Genomic DNA, 21,199 nt, shown 5'->3' on the forward strand with positions numbered 1-21,199 from the left:
AGCAAATATTTTGGGATGATACCTGCCACTTGGAACATGCTGGTGCATCCCAATGAAAAGAAAAGAAATCCCAAGTTATCTAGGAAAAAAACCAAAAATAAAAATAAATAAATAAATAAATAAAATAATAATAATAATAATAATAATAATAATAAACAAAACAAACAAACAAAAACAAACAAAACAAAAAAAACCACCAAAAAACCAAAAAAAAAACCCCACCAAAAACCAACAACACAAAAAAACCCAACCAAACAAAAAAAAAAACCCCAAAAAACCCAAAATAACCCCCAAAAAAACCTGTTTGGAAGCATCCACAGAGTAGAAAAATTGCCTGAAAAGAAGGAGAAAACCCCACTTCAGTGTTCCTGTAATGTGCTTTAAATGCAGCTCAGAATTTGAATTTAGGGAGCCTTTTCCCCTCTGCAGTTTCCCTCACGGATCCACCTTGCTGCCACGGGGGTTTTTATTTGCTCCTTTTCTTTTTTTGATGGCCACGGGGGTTTTTATTGCCTCATCACCAAGGAAATGAGATTTTCTCCAATCTCTTCCCACAGCAGGCAGAACACACCTTTTTTGGTACAGGTACCACAATTTGGACACAGAAGCACCAAACCCAAATTCCCCAGCTCTGGGTTAACCTGAGGCAGAGCAGGAGTGATGGAACTGCAGACACCCAGATGTGCCATGAAAACACCACCAGGATGTGCAGAATTTCCATTCCTGACAAGCAACAGCCCAAATTTGACCTAAGACTGCTGAGACTTGGAATAAAAGGCTGACTCACTGTCCCAGAGCAGGTTAAATGCATCGAGTGGTGAAGAGAATCACGTGTCATGAATGGTTTGGATTAAATTTTTCACACCTGTCAAGGCTTTCTAGCAAGAAATTTTGACCTCTACATGCCCTGTTCTAGAAATCCCACAGAGAAAAGAAAATTCGCCTTCTTCCAGCTTGAAATTAAAGCTGTGGTAAAGAAACCAAAAGCAAATTTTAACATCAGAACAGGGCAGCTGATCCTGTAAACTCTTCTGGATACACAGACCTTCAAGTATAAATTCATTTAGCAGAAAATAGACCTTGACACACCTAAATAAAGTGTCCAGAAATTGTCCTTCCTTCTTCCCTTCCCTCCTGACATGTCAGGTACCAGGAGGACAAACCCTCATCCATCAGATCGTGACACTGGCAAAGAACTTCTTCAATTAAAGGGATTTCAATGACCAGAACTTACTAAATACAGCTTTGGAGGTACAAAATTAATTCCTTTTCACATTGATCCTTTCAGCATTGCTCATGGACACTCATTCTTTGGGAATCTAACCAAAAATGTGCCCTGGCTTCATTTCCTGGCGTTGCCACCCCTCAGTCACTGCTCCAGGCTGTTCCTCACTGTCACCAGGCTGAGGAAAGGGAATTCATTCGTGTCCTCCAAACTTTTCTGTGTCTCTTTGCAGATCTAAGATCAGCACGGCTGAACTGAAAACATAAACGCTGAAATCAGCCCTCAGAGTTGGAAATGAAGCTTTTTTCTCTTTCCTTGCTCTTGTGGGATTGTCCCTCAGAGGCCCTAAAGGTTGAACACGTAGAAGTTTGCCAGAACAAAATCCACTGCTGCAAACCGGGAGAGGGAGAAGGGCTCCAGCCCTGCTTTGGATTAGGAAGAGACAGGAGGAATAAAAAGAGCATCTGACACCAAAATAAAACTGTTTTGGTCACTGCCATCTCTCTTATTCTAAATGAAGCAATTGTGGGCTCCGTTTGTTTTGCATTCTTAATTAGCAGACGGAACAGATGGCAAAGGCGTCACTTAAAGCCACACGTCCGACAAAATAACCCAGGCTGCCAGTGCTGGTTTTCACTGGGAACAAGGAATACTTTCCCCTCTCCTCCCCATTGAAAGGCATCCCGAAGAGAGGGATTTAATCAGGGAATGTCTGCGTGGAGCAGGGGATTCACCCAGAAAGGGACGCGTTGTGTCGGGAGGGAGGGAGGGAGCAGAGGGATTGCAGAGGGAACAGAAACCAGGGGTGGAAATGAGCAGAGCACTGCCAGGGGCTCAGAGAAATGCTGGGTCCCTCCTGCCTTCAGCTCTGGGCCTCAGGCAGGGGCTGGAAGGTCTGGGGCACGTTTCAAAGCAGCTGGAGAGGAGGTGTCTGTGAAGGGGCTGTCCCACAGCCACACCTGACTCAAACCCTCCAGACCTGTAAAAAGTCACTGAGAAACCCCTCAGAGCACAGCTCCCCATCCCTGCATGTCCTCAGGGCCATGCTGGGCCAGGCTTGGGGCAACCTGGGCTAGTGGAAGGTGGCAGGGTGGAACTGGATGAACTTCCCTCCCCACCCAAACCATTCTGAGATTCTCCAGAACAAGCAAAGCACAGTTTAAAGCACCACCCACTGCATGAGGATAGCTCAGAGCTGCAACCAGGACGGAATATTTTGCCAAAAATCATAAACCACGTGTGGTACTCACATCCTATTTCCTCTGCCTCCAGCACAGGGAAGGAATGGGACCAAAAAACCCCAAAACAAACCACATAAAATTGAGAACAGGGAGCTCTTGGTCTCTTGGGTACCTGTGACCCAGAGCACAGGTATGTGACACCTCAGAGGAAGAACCTCCCTGGGGAATCTCTCCTGGCAGCTCAAAGCCCCTTCATCCACTCCTCCACCTCCTACAAAGCCCCAGCAATTTGAGCATCCCCTGCTTCTTGGGAAGGAGAAGGATCCACAGACACTGATAGGGTTTTGCTCCTTTTACAGCCTGGTGAGCCTCTGGCAGCCCTGCTGAAGGGCTACCAGGGGATTTTGGCGTGGCTTTCCCCACGGACAAGCTGTTCCCAGCACGGGTGAGTGAGCAGGACCAGGGCACAGCCTGATGGGCCACGTAGCAAACACCAGGAGCCTCACCTCGCTCCTGCTGGAATCCCCAGCTCCCAAAGGCACTGCGGCCTCCAAACCCTGCCCTGAGGCCGTGAAAATGCCAATAATGGTGAGTCCTGTGCAGCTCAGCATCCCCAGATGCTCCAAGGGTGGTGCTGGGTGTGTGCCCCCGTGGCTGCAGGGTGGGAGGAGGTCGGTGCTGATGCCCAGAACCTGCTCAGCTGAGCCTCAGCCATGGGACAGCACCTGGAAAAGAGCCCGGGGCTCCAGGGAATGGCACAGGCTGGGGGGAAAAGGAGAGAGGCCTTGGGAAGAGCACAGAGCTGGAGAAAGAGAGGTAAATCCCTGTGGAAGGAGGGAGAGGCAGGACCTCCACCTCTCCCTGCTTCTATTTCCACCTCTCCCTCCTGGTCACAGACCCCTCTGACAAGCCAAAGCCCCTCTGGGGAGGAACACATCAACTAAACCCCACCCGTCTGTGGGACTTCATCTTCCTCACCAGCTGCTTCCAAACTTTTTGGGCGCTTTTCTCCTCGTTCCTCTCTGTTTTCTCTTCACTCCTCGCTTTGTTTTCACTTCTCTCTGAGCTCAGGGCACTGTGCTCAGCCCCAGCATCCCTGTGCCTTCCCCCCAGCCTCAGCCTCGGGTGACATTTGCCTTTTGTCACCTCCACTGGCTCTGATCTCCCTGCTTTTCCCAGCTGCTCCACAGCCCAGGAGAATCCACGTCCCCACGCCAAGGCCTCAGGACACAGAGCCCAGGGCTGCAGCTTAATGCCCTCCAAATTTAGAGCTGGACATTGCTCCACTGGCACAACCTTTCAACATCCAGCAACTGCTCTAAATTAGGAAACTGCTCCACAAACGCTCTTTTGCCTCGGCTGGGAATTCCCTTTGGATGTGGAAGAGGGAGAATCGCTGTCAGTGCACTGCCCTCAACTTTTCTGCAGCTCACAAGGTCCAGAAAAACCTCCCGGGGGCTGCAGCTCCTGCAGGTGAAATCCACAGGGTGAGAATTCTGCCCCAGTGATCTCAGGCTCTCTGCACAGCATTAATTGCTGCCCACGGGCAGGGTTCTCACATAAAATGTGCCCTTACCTCATTCCTCATCCTGATTGCAGGAGGATGAGGTAACCGAGCTCACCCTCCAATAAAGTCATCATCCTTAGCCAACCTGAGCTTCCCCCTTTTTTATCATCATTAAATTAAACTTACTCACATCCCTGCTCCCGTGTTAATGCATTTATGGCACTTGGAATAACGATTCCTTTGGGCTGAGCTCCACCCCGAATTCCAAATATCCCACTGGAAAGGCTCTGACTCGGGAGGAGATGCCTGCAGCCTCTTCCCAGCTCCCCAAAAAAGGGGATGTGCACCAGTACCAAGCTTCTGGAAACTTCCACACTGGAAGTGCCCCAGGGGTGTTTTTCCCACAACTTTTCCAAGCCCAGGCAAGCAGGCTGAGCTTAGGAATAGCTGAGCCATTCCCACAGCCTCTGGAAAATCAAGATTTTTGATTGATTTGTGCATCTCTGAGGATGCTGGAGAGCCTCGGAACTCCACATTTCCAGTGATTTTGACAAGGAGACTCTGATATTGCTCGGGGCTTGCAAAATATAGATAAAGTACCCTGATCTCAACATTAAGAGGTATTTTCTGATAACAAGTCAAAGGTTCCTTTGGTTTTCTTTCATGCTGTTCCTATAAATTCCTGCCCAAATTTCTCAGGAGGGCAGAACTCAAATCCCTTCGAATGTACCCATGCAGCAATAAATAAAATAATAACTAATAGGTGGCTCAGATAAAAGCTTTCCATCTCAGGGCAGAGGAAAGTATTAGCTAATTAATCATCAAGTTGGCATTAACTTATCTTTTGGCACCTCCAAGAAAATGTAAATCTGAAACGAGTTGGGGGTGGTGGTGTGTGGAAACAAAGGAATAAGAATCCAACAATAGTTTTGGAAATGGATGACAAAATCCAAATGTTCTGCCTGACTGCTGCTAAATTAAGCTCGGTGTTATCAGTGCAAAGATTAGGAAAAGAGAGATTTTCCTCTGAACCCTCAGTCACACTTTGGAGCTGCACAGGACACGACAGCAGGAGCGGAGACAAGAGGATTCACTCACCCTGAAAATGAGTGGAAATAAAAAAGGACCTGCTCAGTTCTTGGTTTCCACACGGTTCTGTGGAGGAAAAGAAGAAAGAAAGGAGTTAATTTATTGTGGAGGGGGTGAAGAAGTGATGCCACCCTCCCTCCCATCCCAGGCTCCATCCAACCCACCTTGGCCTTCAGCCCTTTTTGCCCTTTTTGCCCTTTTTGCCCTTTTTGCCCTTTTTACCCTTTTTACCCTTTTTTCTCTTTTTGCCCACACTGCCCTTTCCCCCCTACTTTTAAGTGGAAAGGGCTCCAGTGAGATCCTGCCTTGAGCCAAAGCCTGTTCTGGGAATTATTTGAGTGCCAAAACAATGAGGGAAATTTGTTTATTTGTTTTCCCACCTCCCAGTTGCTGACCAAAGATGGAAGATCATCGGATGGAATTGTGTTTTCTCCAATTGATTTTTTTTTGTGGCTTCCTTTGAGCAAAACTTCTCTTTTCAGGGAGAGGTCAGCTCCACAAACACAGCACAACCCTCCAGGTATGCACCAATTAATGCTTTTAATTCTGCTCGAATTAAAACCACCCCAGCTGGCACTTTTACCCCAAATCCAGAGGAGAAGCAGTGAGAGAAATGATTCCACACCTTCCTGCCTAAACTGCAATTAATAAAGATTCAGCTCCATGAGGAAGAAGGTTTTGCAAGCACCCGTGGGTGTTTTTTGGGATCAGAGGAGCTGCATTCCTTCCTGCCCAGGCACAGATCCCTTCCCTGCCTGCTGGAGGGGGCAGTGGGATGGATAGGCACGTTGCTCCTCCAAAAAGCCATTTTATTCCCAAAGAATTTGAAGTAATGGAAGGTAAAAAGGCTCCCTCAAAGGATTTTTGTCTTTAATTCAATATATCCTAACCAGCATTGGCCTCCAACAACCTCCCAGGAGTCATCCAAGTCTATAAAGCAGAAGGGATGAAGGCACCCGGCACAGGGCAGCTCCAGGAAATCACAATATTCCACAAATCCAGCTCCAACACCCCCAAAAATCAATATATCCCTAATCAATGAGTCTGCTCAGGCCCAGCCAGAGCCCACAGAGCCTCTGCAATCCATCCAAATCAAAATTTATTCCCTCCTAATACTCTCTTCCTTTCCGTTTGCTTTTTTGTCCCCAAAACGATCCAACAATTCAGCACGCTCTGCTCAAACTCACAAAAAGTCACCAGGACCTGGCCTGAGCTGCATCAAAGTCCAGCAGAGCTGCTTTCATTTCCTCCCCAACTCCTCCAGCCACAAAGAGTTACAAATATGAGAAAGGGAGGTAAAAAGTTTTTGGAACCCGACAGAAAAAGAAGATGCAGAGATGCAGAAAAAGAAGATGCAGAGATGCAGAAAAAGAAGATGCAGAGATACAGAAAAAGAAGATGCAGAGATGCAGATTTAGGAGTTGCAGGATTTTTTTTTTGCCATTAATTTCAAGAATGAAGTAAAATTTTCTTTTATAATTTTTTTCTTTTTTTTTTCTTTTTTTTCTTTTTTTTTTTTTTTTCTTTTTTTTTGGGGTGAACGTGGCTGGTTATTTGACGAGTGAAGCATTAGATCCGCGGGTTGTTCTGCAAGCCAAAACACGCTCCCTTTTCATTCATAACACTGCGTTAAACAGCCGATTATCATGAATGAAGTGGGTGTAACTTCCTTGAAATCCTCCAAAGACCTGTCAAAGCACAGCTACCGCAGCTCGCTTTTCTCCTTGAAGCGCACACATCACTGCTTTAATTTTTCCCCAAATGTGCTCAGAGTGAGAGGTTTGGGGTTTTTTTGGGGAGAAAAAGGGGAAGGGTGGGGATGGTGCCTGGGGTAAGAGAGGGAAAGTGGGGCTGTGCCTCGAGTTTTGGTTTTCTCTTTGGTTTTTTCCCCACTCCTCGAGTTTTGGTTTTCTGGTGGGGATCTAAATTAAGCCTCATCCGTTTCAAAGTGTGGCAGACAAAACTTTGCAAATCAAAGCCCCGGCTTGTTTTGCATGGGTAATCAAGAGCCTCTGGCTCTTCTTCTAAGAGGAAACGTTTAACCCTAAAGACAAGAGAACTTGTGGTTAAAGAAGTGGCCAAGGACTTGGGAAATTTAAATTTGACTCTAGAGCTGCCATTCTCCACCTCCTTCCCAATTTTTTTTTTTTTTTAATTTTTTTAAATTTATTTTTTTTATTTTATTTTTCCCCTGGCGTTGCCACTTTGCTTCTTTGCAAACCGGGATGGTCTTTGAGGCAAGGGGCTGAAAAGCTGCACCGATAAACACACACTCCATCCAGGAACTGGTTTAATCACAGATCTTTCCAAACATGACCATTATCCAAAAAAAAAGACCTGCAGCACCTCAGCCATTCCTCTTACCCCACTCCAGGACAGCAATCTTGGCCAGCAATAAATTGTGATCTCACCACTGACCCATCAAGTATTTCACCCTCTTGCCTAAACACTTTTACAGCCTGGAAAACTACAGAAAACTCACTAAAGCAACCCCAAACCCACAAGGACTAACACACTGAATGAGGTTTAGTCTTGGGAAACGCTGGGGAAAGTGGCAGCAGGGAAAATTACTAAAATTTTCGTATTTCAGCTCAAATTCTCAGCTAAATCTCATTATCTCGCCCACAAGCAAAACATCAACAACAAATCTTGATGGTGCTTTCACAACAACAGCTTCTGCACATCCCTTAACAGCTTTAACACTAACAAAGGCTGGTGCTTGGGGGAAAAAAAACCATAAATATTTGTCCAGCATTTTTGGAAAACTTCAAACTTCTAATACATTGCAGCCAACTCTGGAGACAGCAGCGCTTCCCACCTGCTCCTGATTTTTATCACAAATGGGGTGATGTCCCTGACCTGTGTTTTATCACAAAGGGGTGATACCCATCACCCTTTTTTTATCAAAAATGGGGTGGTGCCCACCTGGGAACATCCACGTTTCACTGGATCCGATTGAAAATCCCAGTGGGAAAACCGGATCCTCCACCAACTCCATCTTACAAAAATCCACATTTCTCCCTCATCAGCACATGGAAATCACGGTCCCAAGGGATTTCCCTGCTCCCAGAGGGAATTTTGACACTGGTTTCAAACGCAGCAGGGGCTGCCTGGCACACAGCAGATCTGACAGGTTGAATTTTCCTTCTCCTGATTCACTGCTTGTCTTTAGCTGCAGCTGCATCTGTGGCTGCACTGCTGTGAAATGCATCGCTCGCTCTGACTCACCCTGCAAAGGACACGTCTGTAAAATGACCCACCAGTGACAAAATCCTCTTTTTCTTCACTTGCAGCAGGCGGGATGAGGCATAGGTTCCTCGTCTGATTCATTTCCTGGGGAAATTTTTACTCCCTGCATCTTTTTTTTTTTTTTTTTTTTTCAGTCCTTATTCAGCCAGCGAGTAGTGAAGTGATTAATACAAAATCCATGCTTGACACAGAGTGGAAGGATTCATTCAAATTCTTTTAAAATCAGCGCTTAATTAATTGCTTAGAAAAACAACCCATTGCCAAAAATGTGGGGGGTTGGTTTTGCTTTTTTTTTTTTTCCTTTTTTTTTCCAGTTGAGAAAACTTTTTCAATTGAGAAACTAATTACAGGCAACGGCACACAGCAAAATGCATGAAGGACAAAACCTGGCACCTTTTTTTTTGATATTCAGCCCCTCGGAAGGAAGGAATAAGAACCTGGACAGAGCTCCAGGGCAGCTCCAGCTCTGCTGCTTCTTCACTTCCATCCAGCCCTGCTCCTTGCAGAAATCCTGTGAAACACAGTGAGCAGGAAATTCAAACTGCCACAAATCAAGGCTCAGGCAAAGAGAGAGCCCTGTGGAAAGTGCTGTGAGTTTCTTGACAATTTTCATCTCCCTGATTATTCATACCAAGGCAGTACTAACCAAGTCCAGATCGGGATGGGGCTGGGAACAATCCCTGGGGCTCGCAGGGCTCTGCAGGGCTTGGCTCTCGGGATCAGCCTTATCTCTCCATCCTGCCAGGGTGGACAAGCTTAACCTACAAGATTCAGGAGAAAAAAAACCAACCCTTTCCTTTCCTTTCTTCTCCCTGTGCCTCTCCCTCTCTCCACGTTCTTCTCCTCTCGCCTTTTCCACGGCGAGCGCTGGATGATGGGATTTTGACATCAGAGGAAAGTCATCCCTTCTCCACTCCCCCAGCTCCTGCCTGTTTCCTCCTCAGCCTCTCTGCTCGCTGCTTTTTGCCCTCCCAGCCCGGCCGAGCATCCCAAACCCTGCCCTGACCCCCTCTGCAGCCGCAGAGCTCGCCCTGGCTGCTCCAGAGCTGGCACCCACCATAGAAAAATCATTATTTAGGCAAGGTAAAAGTGAGCTCTGTGTACTCGGACAGCTCAGCCGCCTGCAGGGAGCGGCGGGGCTGGAAATCAGTGAAAATGCGGCTGCGGACGGTGCCACAATGAGCCGAATGTTCGGGCAGTTCATGCCCTCTCTCCTGCAGCTTCCCCACGCCTTTGATTTATTATCCGCAGCCAGACAGGCAATAATGACCCCAGCGGCTGCAGCCGGCCAAGGACAGACCGGAGACTTGTTCAGCTCAGCGCATTTTCTGATCGCAATAAATGCCCCGTTAATTATCATGAGCTGCCAGGCACCTGCCAGAAGTTGTTTATTAAAGAATAGCATTAACCAAATTCTGGCGGGTCTTTTTTGGTTTTTTGGGGGGTTTTGGGGGTTTTTTTGGGTTTTTTTGTGGGGTTTTTTTGGGGTTTTTGGGGTTTTTTTTGGTGGTGTGTTTTTTTTTTTTTGTTGGTTGGGTTTTTTTGTTTGTTTGTTTTTTTGGGGTTTTTTTTTTTTGGGGAGGGGGTTGGTTTTTTTTTGTGGGGGGGGTTTTTGGGGTTTTTTTTGTTGTTTTTTGGGGGTTGGGGGGGGGGTTGTGTTGTTTTGTGGGTTTTTTGGGTTTTTTTTTTTTTTGTTTTCACCGCTCGTTTCCTCCCGGTGAATCCCGGCTGGGGCTGGGGCCGGGCAGGGTCAGGAGCGGAGCCCCGGGAGCGGCTCTGAGTCACCCGGAGCGCCCCGGCTCCCTCCGGGCTCCCTGCGGGCTCCGGGGCGGCGCAGGGCGGAGTTTCCTGCTGGCCCTCGGCCCTGTAAATCCCCGAGTCCCGCTGGAGCAGCGCTGGAGCTCAGGGAGAGCCGGGGCTGCTCCCTCGGCACCTGCTCGGGGGAAGGAGGGGTGGGAGCGCTGTGTCCAGAGCGCAGCAGCGCCCCGCGTCCTCCTGCTGCACAAATCCTTCAATAATTCGTGATCCAGTGTGCCCTGACACCTTCACATCCCCGAGAAGAGCAGCCCTAAATGCCTGCCTGGCCTCAGTTACACCTGAGGATTTGAAGGTGAAAACCAAAAGCTGGGTGGAGGTCCTGGCACAAATCCTACCCTGAGTCTCCCCAGTTGAATTTAATTTCAGTTGTGGCCAGAGAGATTTCATGGTTACAAAGCACACATAGTTCAATAATTCATAATTCAGTGTGCCCTGACACCTTCAGATTCCTGAGAAGAAAAGCCCTAAATGCCTGCCTGGCATCAGTTACACCTGGATTTGAAGGTGAAAACCAAAATGTTGTTTGGAGGTCCTGACACAAATCCAAGCCTGAGTCTTCCCAGTTGTGAACTTCAGTTGTAGCCAGAACGATTTCACTGTCCCAAAGAACTCACACAAAGTTCAGTAATTGATAATTCAATGTGCCCTGACACCTTCACATTCCTGAGAACCTCACTGGAACCACGCATTGCCCATCCAACAACCCACGGACCTAAATCTCCTCTTAGATGAACAACACTGATACAACCCCAGGTGATTTCTCATAAATGAGCAGCCCTAAATGCCTGCCTGGCATCAGTTACACCTGTGGATTTGAAGGTGAAAACCAAAATGTTGTGTGGAGGTCCTGGCACAAATCCTACCCTCTGAGAGTCTCCCCAGTTGAATTTAATTTCATTGTAGCCAGAACGATTTCACTGTCCCAAAGAACTCACACAAAGTTCAGTAATTCATAATTCAGTGTGCCCTGACACCTTCAGATTCCTGAGAACCTCACTGGAACCACGCGTTGTCCATCCATCAACGCACGGACCCAAATCTTTTACAGGAACGACACTGATACAACCCCAGGTGATTTCTCTGCCTTCCTTCAAGACAGCCCCATAAATGAGCAGCCCTAAATGCCTGCACAGCATCAATTACACCTGTGGATTTGAAGGTGAAAACCAAAATGTTGTGTGGAGGTCCTGGCACAAATCCTACCCTATGAGAGTCTTCCCAGTTGAATTTAATTTCATTGTAGCCAGAACGATTTCACTGTCCCAAAGAACTGATGGATGAGCTGTGCCACGATAACCCAGAGAAAAGCCAGTGGATAATTGGGAAGGGAATGGAGCTTTTCAGCCATGTGAAGATCACCTTTCAGAGCAGAGCCAATGGCCCAAATCAGTGTTTGAGGTAGGAAACTGAATGGTGGAAAGGAAAAGAAGGATGCTGATGGTGCCCAGCAGAGTTCCTGGTCATTCCCCAGGGATGGGGACACAAGACCAAGTTAATCTTAGACCAAAAGCACGTCCAGGAGGGAAAATGAGCTCAGCACACCTCGGCATTGTTCCTTCAGGCTCCACACAAAGCTGATGGATTCACTCCCAGGCTCACCTGGTACCTGGCCACGTTGTACAGCTTTAATCACTCCCCTCAGAGCAACTGTTAAATATTACACAGTGACAAAGAACCTCACACAGCCCCGACCACAATGGGGTTATAATCCCCTGCCAACAAGTGGGTGGGACTCCTCAACCTTTATTTTCAGTCCTGCACCTTGACACTGCTTTCACTTCATCCCTTCTAGCTGAATTTGCTTAAATTATTGCAAGGAAATTTGTCCCAATGCCCAATGGGAACACGGAGAGTCCCCACTCCAGCCCAGGACTGCTAAAAGCATTTATGACACTGATACTGCCTGGGGAGTTTGTGGATGGTCAGACCTGAATGGATTTTGACACAGCCTAAAAATATTACAGGTTTTGAGAGAGATCAGTTGGTTCCCATCAGATTTCACATCTTAGCTGGGAGATGATGGCTCTTGGAACATCTTTTGGAGCATATCATTATCTAAGGGCATCAAAGACTTGTACAAAAAAAATTCCATGAGAAATACAGGCAGGTAGAACCACCAGGAGATTAAACCAAAACCAAGACATTTGGTTTTTCATTTTTATCAGCCAAAGGCAATCCCCCCCTGCAGACTCTCCTGAAGGACAGCAGGTGGATTTCCATCACTCAACGTTTCAAAATCAAGGCTGGGTATTTTTCATCCAGACAGGGAAGTCTTTTGCCCAGGAGGTCAGAGCAGCCTGTGCTGAGGATCCTGGCTGGCCCCAGCGCCTCCCCAGCGCTCACCTACAGCAGCACTTGTTGTTCACAGCCAGCCTGTTTCCCCACGGATGACCAGACCTGACCCTGCTTAGATTACAAAAGTTAAAGGGTCCAGAAGTGAGGAAAACAGGAAATCCAAACAGTGAAAATCTCAGCAATAACGTTTCCTAACAAAGACCTTCAGATCTCGCTCCGGGCCAGCAGCTCTCCTGGTGACGTCCAGAAAGGGCCATGTTCAGCCTGCTCTTTCTGCCATTTATTTTTACCCTGTTTATTTTTCTATACTGTGACATTTTCCTCCCTTTTTTTTAAAGGCTTGGTCATAAATGAGGGCGCTAATCCAGACCTCAGAAAACAGACACGAATGCACGTACCCCGTGTGCTTCCATGGCATGGAATTTTCCCTACAGAAAATCAAACCTGTGCACCACTTAAATCCCCTTTTTGGGCCACAAAATCGGGATTGAATCCTGCAGGGATCTGAAATGAGCTTAATTTATTGCACCGCAACCTCTGGGGCTGCAAAGCAACTCCAAACATGATCCTGCTAAAGAATTACGAGCTTCATTTTGAAGAAAAATATCGTGTTTGTTTGTTTTGGTGCTTCTGCATTTTAGACCTCACCCAAATCTCCTGACCAAATATTCTGTACAAGTTTGGCCGTGCTGCTGCTGTGGGCCAAATCTGTGGGTGGCATAAATTTGCATCACTCCTGTGCCACTGGGTCATCAGTGAAGAGCTTGTCCTGGTTGTGGGAATTCAAGGAGCTTGGGGAGGCTTTTTTAAGGTTTGCTTGTTTCGTCTTCAAATTTTAAATTTGATCCCGGGTGGTTTTGGGGGTGAAATTGGCTTTTTCCTGCCCGGCAGGGGAGGTTTTTGCCATTACACTGCCATCTAGTGCTGCGAGGGAAAAGAGCCCAGGCCTGGAGGGGCCACCAGCAGCAAGAGCCAAGCTCGGACAGGGGGCCCAGGAGTAAATGAAATTCAATTAAATAAACAGAACCACCGAGTGCACAGCCAGTGGTGGCCCTCGACCATGGGAAAAGAACAAAACACCTCCAGTGGAAGGAATTGCATGGAAGCTCATCCATTATCCAGCTGTTCTCCATGCTGGGGGACATTCAGGATGTGCCACAAGTCTCCAAATCCGCTGCTCACCTGGTACCAGGTGTTGTTGCTGCCACCAAGCAACATTTTTCATGAGAAGAACCTTCCTGCAAGCCCCTGGATGCCTCTGGCCATGCCTTTTCCAGCTTTCCTGGATCTCCTCCTCAGCCCAGCTCCCTCCTGCCTTCAGCTCGGTTGTATCACAACATCTGGGCCAGATTTATTCTCTTTGTAATTGATTTCAGTGGTTTCCACCGTGGCCTTTCTGGAGTCCCTCTCCACAGCCATCACTGTGATCAGCATCCAGAAAGGATTTTCTAAGCCAGCACGTCACAGCGCTCCCAGAAACCCTCCCCACACTCAAGGACCGGGCAGCAGAGCCCGAACTCGACATCTGAACGCTCCCAGAGTGACCTTTCCGAGTTAAAAACCCCAGCCCGGAGGTTTTACTCATGCAGAGGATATTTGTCCTCGCTGGAATGTGTGTCAGAGGGCGTGAAAGTGAGAGTGCCTTGGGCTTGCTGATTGTTCAGCCTCAGAGTGGATGAATCATATGATAACACCACACAACATCCTGCAGCCTCGGCGGGAGCCTCTATTTCTGGCACCGTGTCCCTGCTCTGCCTCATGAGCAAATGTTTTTCCTGTGCTCTGCCGCAGAAAACCCGACCCAAACGCGCCGGGGGCTGCTCCTGCAGGCTCCAGGAAAAATCCCGAGGGGCTCCTGGAGCCTCCAGACGCCCCCTTGGGTGCTGGGTGGTGCTGGGATGGAGGCTGTGGGGACCTGGGCAGCTCTGCACGTCTGAGGAACAATATTTGCGTTTCCTTGGCCACAGCTGAGCTCAGAGGGAATGTCAGGGAGCTGGGACAAGGCTTGGGAGGCGCTGGGTGCTGAGGGAACGAGCTGGGTCAGATTTATCTGTTCCTGTTTCCCTTCTGGATGACCACAAGAGAATAATTTCACCTCTTCTCCCTCCTTTTTGTCTCTCCAGACCCACAATCCACGGCTCTGCTGCTCTTTGAGCTGCACCAAAAGCACTTTGAACTTCCTTTGCCAACCTAAACACAAAATGAGGAGTTTTAAGGTCTCTCCCAGCCCAAACCCCTCCACGATTCCACCTGGGGGAAGCCAAACACGGCGTGGCACAGCCAAGCAGATTTTGGGAACCGCAGGAGAAACACCGAGGATGTGCACGAAAATCCAGCTGGGATCCCAGTTCGGAATGTCAGAGCTGCGATCCCAGTTTGGAATGTCAGAGCTGGGATCCCAGTTTGGAATGTCAGAGCTGGATCCCAGTTTGGAATGTCAGAGCTGGGATCCCAGTTTGGAATGTCAGAGGTGGGATCCCAGTTTGGAATGTCAGAGCCGGGATCCCAGTTTGGAATGTCAGAGCTGGATCCCAGTTTGGAATGTCAGAGCTGCAATCCCAGTTTGGAATGTCAGAGCTGGGATCCCAGTTTGGAATGTCAGAGCTGCGATCCCAGTTTGGAATGTCAGAGCTGGGATCCCAGTTTGGAATGTCAGAGCTGGGATCCCAGTTTGGAATGTCAGAGCTGGGATCCCAGTTTGGAATGTCAGAGCTGGATCCCAGTTTGGAATGTCAGAGCTGGATCCCAGTTTGGAATGTCAGAGCTGGGATCCCAGTTTGGAATGTCAGACTGGGATGTTCCCATCTGGAATGTCAGAGCTGGATCCCAGTTTGGAATGTCAGAGCTGGGATCCCAGTTTGGAATGTCAGAGGTGGGATCCCAGTTTGGAATGTCAGAGCCGGGATCCCAGTTTGGAATGTCAGAGCTGGGATCCCAGTTTGGAATGTCAGAGCTGCAATCCCAGTTTGGAATGTCAGAGCTGGGATCCCAGTTTGGAATGTCAGAGCTGGATCCCAGTTTGGAATGTCAGAGCTGGATCCCAGTTTGGAATGTCAGAGCTGGATCCCAGTTTGGAATGTCAGAGCTGGATCCCAGTTTGGAATGTCAGAGCTGGATCCCAGTTTGGAATGTCAGGCACACATTTCTGACCCCTGGAGGCCACGCCTGGGGCTCCAGGTCTGGCTGCTCCGGGGTGCTCCAGAAATCCCTTCCTTGGGAAAGGTTTGCTGTAGGAACTCTTGGAATAGCCACGCTTGGGGCAGAGGCTCTTCCCGAGGTGGTGGCGGGATTTTGGTTCCAAAACATCAACAATTGGAGCTCATATTTCAGCCAGAATCCCACAAAATTCCAGGGAACCGTGGTGGAAACATCCTGGGAAAAATCAGGATAATGGTGCAACAACATTTTTGCGGGGAATAACACCAGGAAAAACCTTTAAATCCTTTAAAACTCCATTCAAAAACTTCCAAACAAAGGGTTTATATCTCATTAGAAATTATTTTTTGCATTTTACTTCTACATAGTTTTGACTATAGCTTTACTCTTATTTTTTCCTATATTAAAGAATAATCCAATGTCGATGCAGAACTCTTTTAATCCATCCCTAGTGAATATATTGCCTTTTTGAAATAGTCAATATTTTGATGAAATGGCAAATTCTGATCGACTGTATTTTTTTAGGAAGAAAAGAGGAAAACCTTCCTTCGGACCAAGTGTGGGCCTGCTTCTGAAAATAGCTAAATTTGAAATATTTTGCAAGAATTATCTTCTGTTTAACTCTAAAACCAACAAATTTCTCAAACACCACTAAATGATCACCATTCATATTTTTCCACCTCCACTGGAAACATTTGCAGCGTTTCAAGCACTACTTGCAGTAGGAATTTCCAGGATATTCCCACGAATAAGAAGGAGATTTTTACAGCAATCCAGGGGATTAGCCACACATCTTCCATTAAAACTAAAGCACCCTTGACTGCTTTACAATCTCATGAGATTAATTTGAAGAAAGTCTATTTAAAATGAATGTAAAAGTGGGCCAATATTGAAATGTGGGAGCTGAATCCCTTTTCAGTGCAGTGGATGGGAATTTCCACACGTGCAGCACCCTAAAGGTGCTGCTCTGGATTCTGAACAGAATTAAAATGATTAAATTTTAATTGAAATCCTTTTATTTCATGTCAAAACACTGAAACCAAAACCAACTCAAAAAAAAAATTGGTTTTAAGTCAAGCAAGCGAACGAGGACGTCAGCAAGGGGAGCAGAGACGCTTTATGAGGTCATGTTTACTCTTTCGGCTTGGAATATTTGGATCATTTGATCCCATTTTTTTCTGCTCTCAAACCCCAGCTCTTAACCTGGCTCTGACACAGCCCCAAAAATCCAACACCGCCCCAAAATCCGGCACCACCCCAAAATCCGGCACCACCCCAAAATCCGGCACCACCCCAAAATCCAACACCACCCCAAAATCCGGCACCACCCCAAAATCCGGCACCACCACGCGTTTCCCCCCCTGCTGCAGGCCCAGAGCATTCCTTGCTCCGAAGGGAGGGGGAAAAAAAATCCTGTCAAATTCAAAAAATATCTCCAGTGCTGCCTCCTCCTCATTTCCTGACTGCAAGCAGAGCGGAAATAGCTACATTTCCTGAGCAGGGCTGTTCTCCAGGGCACGGCAGGCTGGCTGGCTGTCCGTCTGTCTGTCTGCAGCAGCAGGGGCTGCGGGCTCGGGAGGATCCCTGCATTTCCAGCAGGAGCTGGGATAAGGGAGGAGATGGGAGTCAAAAAAAAAAAAGTGTTTAAAAGGGGAAAAGAGGGAAAAGAGAGGAGAGTTGTCAACAGCCAGGTCTGTGTGCAAGATGGAATTTTGCAGTCCCCCAGATTTTGTCTGAGTTTTTCATATCCTCAGGCTTTATTCCAGATAAAGGGAATCTGTTTGCACCTGATTCCTTTCCAGGTGGGGTTTATATATCCTTATTCTATATTCTGTATTTAGGGAATCTGTTTGGTCCTGCTTCCTCTGAAAGCAGGACCTTCCTCATATATCCTTATTCCATATCCTTAGTCTATATTCTTTATCCTACATTATTTATTCTATATTCTTTATCCTATTTCTGATAGGAAATCTTTGTGATCCCAATTCCTCTAAAGGGGGTGTAGGTATATCCTTATTCCACATCTTTATTCCATATTCTGGATACAGAGTATCCATTTGGCCACAATTTCTCTGAGGGAGATGTTTATATACCCTTATTGTATATCCTTATTCCACATTCTTTATTTAGGGAATCCATTTGATCCCAATTTCTCTGAAGGGGCTGTTCATATGTCTTTATTCTATATCCTTATTCTACTATTTGGTCCCAATTCCTTTGAGGAAAGGGTTTTTATACCCTTATTTTATATCTTTAATCTATATTCCATATATTCCATATATAGGGAATCCATTTGGTCCCAATTCATTTGGAAAGGGTGTTTCTATATCATTATTCTACATTTCTATTCCATATTCTGTATTTAGGGAATCCATTTGGCCCCAATTCCTAGGAGGGGGGTGTTTATATATCCTTATTTTATATCTTTAGTCTATATTCTGTATATAGGGAAATCATTTGGTCCCAATTCCTTTGAGGAAGGGGGCTTTATACCCTTATTTTATATCTTTAATCTATATTCCATGTATAGGGAATCGATTTGGTCCCAATTCATTTGGAAAGGGTGTTTCTATATCATTATTCTACATTTCTATTCCATATTCTGTATTTAGGGAATCCATTTGGCCCCAATTCCTAGGAGGGGGGTGTTTATATATCCTTATTTTATATCTTTAGTCTATATTCTGTATATAGGGAACTCGTTTGGTCCCAATTCCTTTGAGGAAGGGGTTTTTATACCCTTATTTTATATCTTTAATCTTTATTCCACATATAGGGAATCCATTTGGTCCCAATTCATTTGGAAACGGTGTTTCTATATTGTTATTCTACATTTCTATTCCATATTCTGTATTTAGGGAATCCATTTGGCCCCAATTCTTAGGAGGGGGGTGTTTATATATCATTATTTTAAATCTTTAGTTTATATTCTGTATATAGGGAACTCATTTGGTCCCAATTCCTTTGAAAAGGGGTGTTCATATATCTTTATTTTATATCCTAATTCTAAAATCTTTATATAGGGAATCTTTCTGATCCCAATTCCCCTAGAGGAGGTGTTTCCCCACCCTTATTCCAATTCTGTATTTAGGGAATCCATTTGGTCCAGCTCCTTTGGAGGGGGATTGTTTTCCTGCAAACCTCAGTCACACTCAACGACGACAAAAAAAGCAATTTATAAAGACAACATAAAGGCTTGGTTGGAGCAGAGAGGGAAAAGATTTAACAGCCCAGAGGGAGAGGAGAAGATGGATGAACACAGATAATTCCTGAGAAACTCTGCAAAGAGGTGGAGCAAGGCACAATCTGAGCATTTTGGGGTTTTTTTTATTCCCTACATTATTGTTGCAGTGTCTACAGGAAAAGAGGCTGAGAGCGTGAACCTTGTTCACCTTTCAGCTGTAATCTCCTAAAAGTTGGGGTTTGCTAAAAGCTGGGTCCTAAAACTTGGGTTTGCATTCTCAACTCAGCTGTAGTAGCCTATAAGTTGGGTATCCCAAAAGTTGGATTTCCCAAAATTTGGGTATCCTAAAATTTGGGTATCCTAAAAGTTGGGTTTCCTAAAAGTTGGGTATCCCAAAAGTTTGGTATCCTAAAAGTTGATTTCCCAAAATCTGGGTATCCCAAAAGTTGGATTTCCCAAAATTTGGGTATCCTAGAATTTGGGTATCCTAAAATTTGGGTATCCTAAAAGTTGGGTATCCTAAAAGTTGGATTTCCCAAAATTTGGGTATCCTAAAATTTGGGTATCCCAAAAGTTTGGTATCCTAAAAGTTGATTTCCCAAAATCTGGGTATCCCAAAACTTGGGTATCCCAAAAGTTGGATTTCCCAAAATTTGGGTATCCCAAAAGTTGGGTATCCTAAAAGTTGGGTATTCCAAAAGTTGGGCCCTAAAATTTGACTTTCTCGGCTCTTTGTTTTGGTGTTTTAAAGCCTAAATAAAGAGATTTAGGCAGCTCTGGAGGTAAATCAGCCACACTTAAAGTAGAGGAAATGATGGACACTTCCAGTCTCAGCTCTGGATTTTAAATGATTGAAGTTAGTCAAGGAAAATCTCATTCATGGAGGCAGTTTGAAGAAAAACAATTAAAAATTGCAGGTATAAGGGCTTAACTCTAATTCTAATTAAGAAATAATCTCCAAAAATGTCCCTCAGTGACCTGGGGTCGCCCCATGGCTCTGCTGGTGGGAGCTGGCTTGGGCTTGACCCCTGCATCATCCCCCAAAGAGGATGCCAGTGATAAAACTGATTTAAAAAACAAAGTTTACTTGCTGAAAACATCACCTCAACCTGACCAGCATCAAACCCAATCAATCTGCTGAGCTGCCCCATTTTTCACCCACAGAACATCTTTGCTTTGGTAATTATCAATCACCCTTCTGCAGAAAGGTTCCTACGATTTTTTTTTTTTAACTACTCAATCCTTGGAGAGACAGATGAATTTTAATGATTTAGATTATTAACCTAAAGGTTGATCCAGACTGGGAGGAACAGAATAATTTGTTTAATCATTATTATTATTTATAATTATTTAACATAGGGGAGAAAAATATCACCTTAAATGTCATCATGATGCTTTTTTAATTGCCTCGGATGAAATTCAGAATAATCATTACTCTGTAAATGTATACAGATCTAATTTTAAATACCCTAAGATGCTGGATATTTCTCTAGAAAATGCAGAGGATGCATGTTCATTACTGGATAGGGAATTGCAAAGACAGAAAGGAATTGATCAACCAGTTATTGAAAATTAATTCTTTTCCCAAATCACAGCCGAGGCAGAAGAAGGAGCTGAGCCAGCTTCTTCTTCTGGTAATTTTTCAGGGAAATTCAGGTAATTTTTCTTATCCTCTCATTCCAGCACTTTAGGATGTGCCCTTTAGGAGGAGGGATGATTTGTGGATGCCTAAAAACGTGCTTTTAATCTGTAATATTTGTATTGTGGAGTTATCTGCACCAAGAGTGGTCACCCTGAGGGATGCCCAGCACAAGGAACGCTTCCATCTGTGAGGACTATTGGAGCCCAGCCCCACAGGGGTGTGTAAAACCACAGGAAACACACAAAATCCGGTAATTCCAAAGGAATTGTGGCTGGGTTAGTTTGGTTTGGTGTTTTTTGGGGATTTTTGCTACTTCTTTTTGGAGATAAACAGGATTAAATATATATATATATATATATATATATATATATATATATATATATATATATATAGTTTTGAGATGGAGTAGGGTGCCCAGAGCAGCCCCTGGATCCTGGAAGGGTCCAAGGCCAGGCTGGAGCATCCTGGGGGAGTGGAAGGGGTCCCTGCCCGTGGCAGGGGTGGAAGGAGAAGATATTTAAGGTCCTGTCCAACGCAAAGCGTTCTGGGGTTGAATGAAGGACAGTCCTGTGCAGGACCAACATCTCCAGGGAATGAGCAGCAGAAAAATGGGAAATGGGGCTGCAGTCCTGAGCTGTGCCCCTACAAACACTCCCAAACCTGGGACAGTTCCCATCCAGGGGAGTCCAGTGGGAACTGGGCCCAGCCCAGAGCCCACCCTGCCCATCCCTGCAGCTCCTGGGAGCAGTGGGAGAGCTCAGTTCTCCAAGGACAGCCACCAGCACCATCCCCAGGGCCTGCAGGGATGCCCCAGGGCCATTCCCGACAGGAAAACTCCACAGAGAAACCAAAA

The 21,199-nt window shown here is 46.1% G+C and overlaps 1 long non-coding RNA gene across 1 annotated transcript in view; it reads right to left on the reverse strand.

The window, feature by feature from the left end:
- LOC134561095 (uncharacterized) overlaps positions 1–21,199 on the reverse strand; it is a 141,159-nt gene that overhangs the window by 36,264 nt on the left and 83,696 nt on the right. The window contains exon 8 of the long non-coding RNA XR_010082855.1: positions 5,012–5,068. This is a non-coding gene — a long non-coding RNA (uncharacterized LOC134561095). The remainder of the gene's footprint in view (positions 1–5,011; positions 5,069–21,199) is intronic.

This window comes from Prinia subflava, chromosome 22, assembly GCF_021018805.1.
Source record: "Prinia subflava isolate CZ2003 ecotype Zambia chromosome 22, Cam_Psub_1.2, whole genome shotgun sequence".
Classification (NCBI taxonomy): Eukaryota; Metazoa; Chordata; class Aves; order Passeriformes; family Cisticolidae; genus Prinia; species Prinia subflava.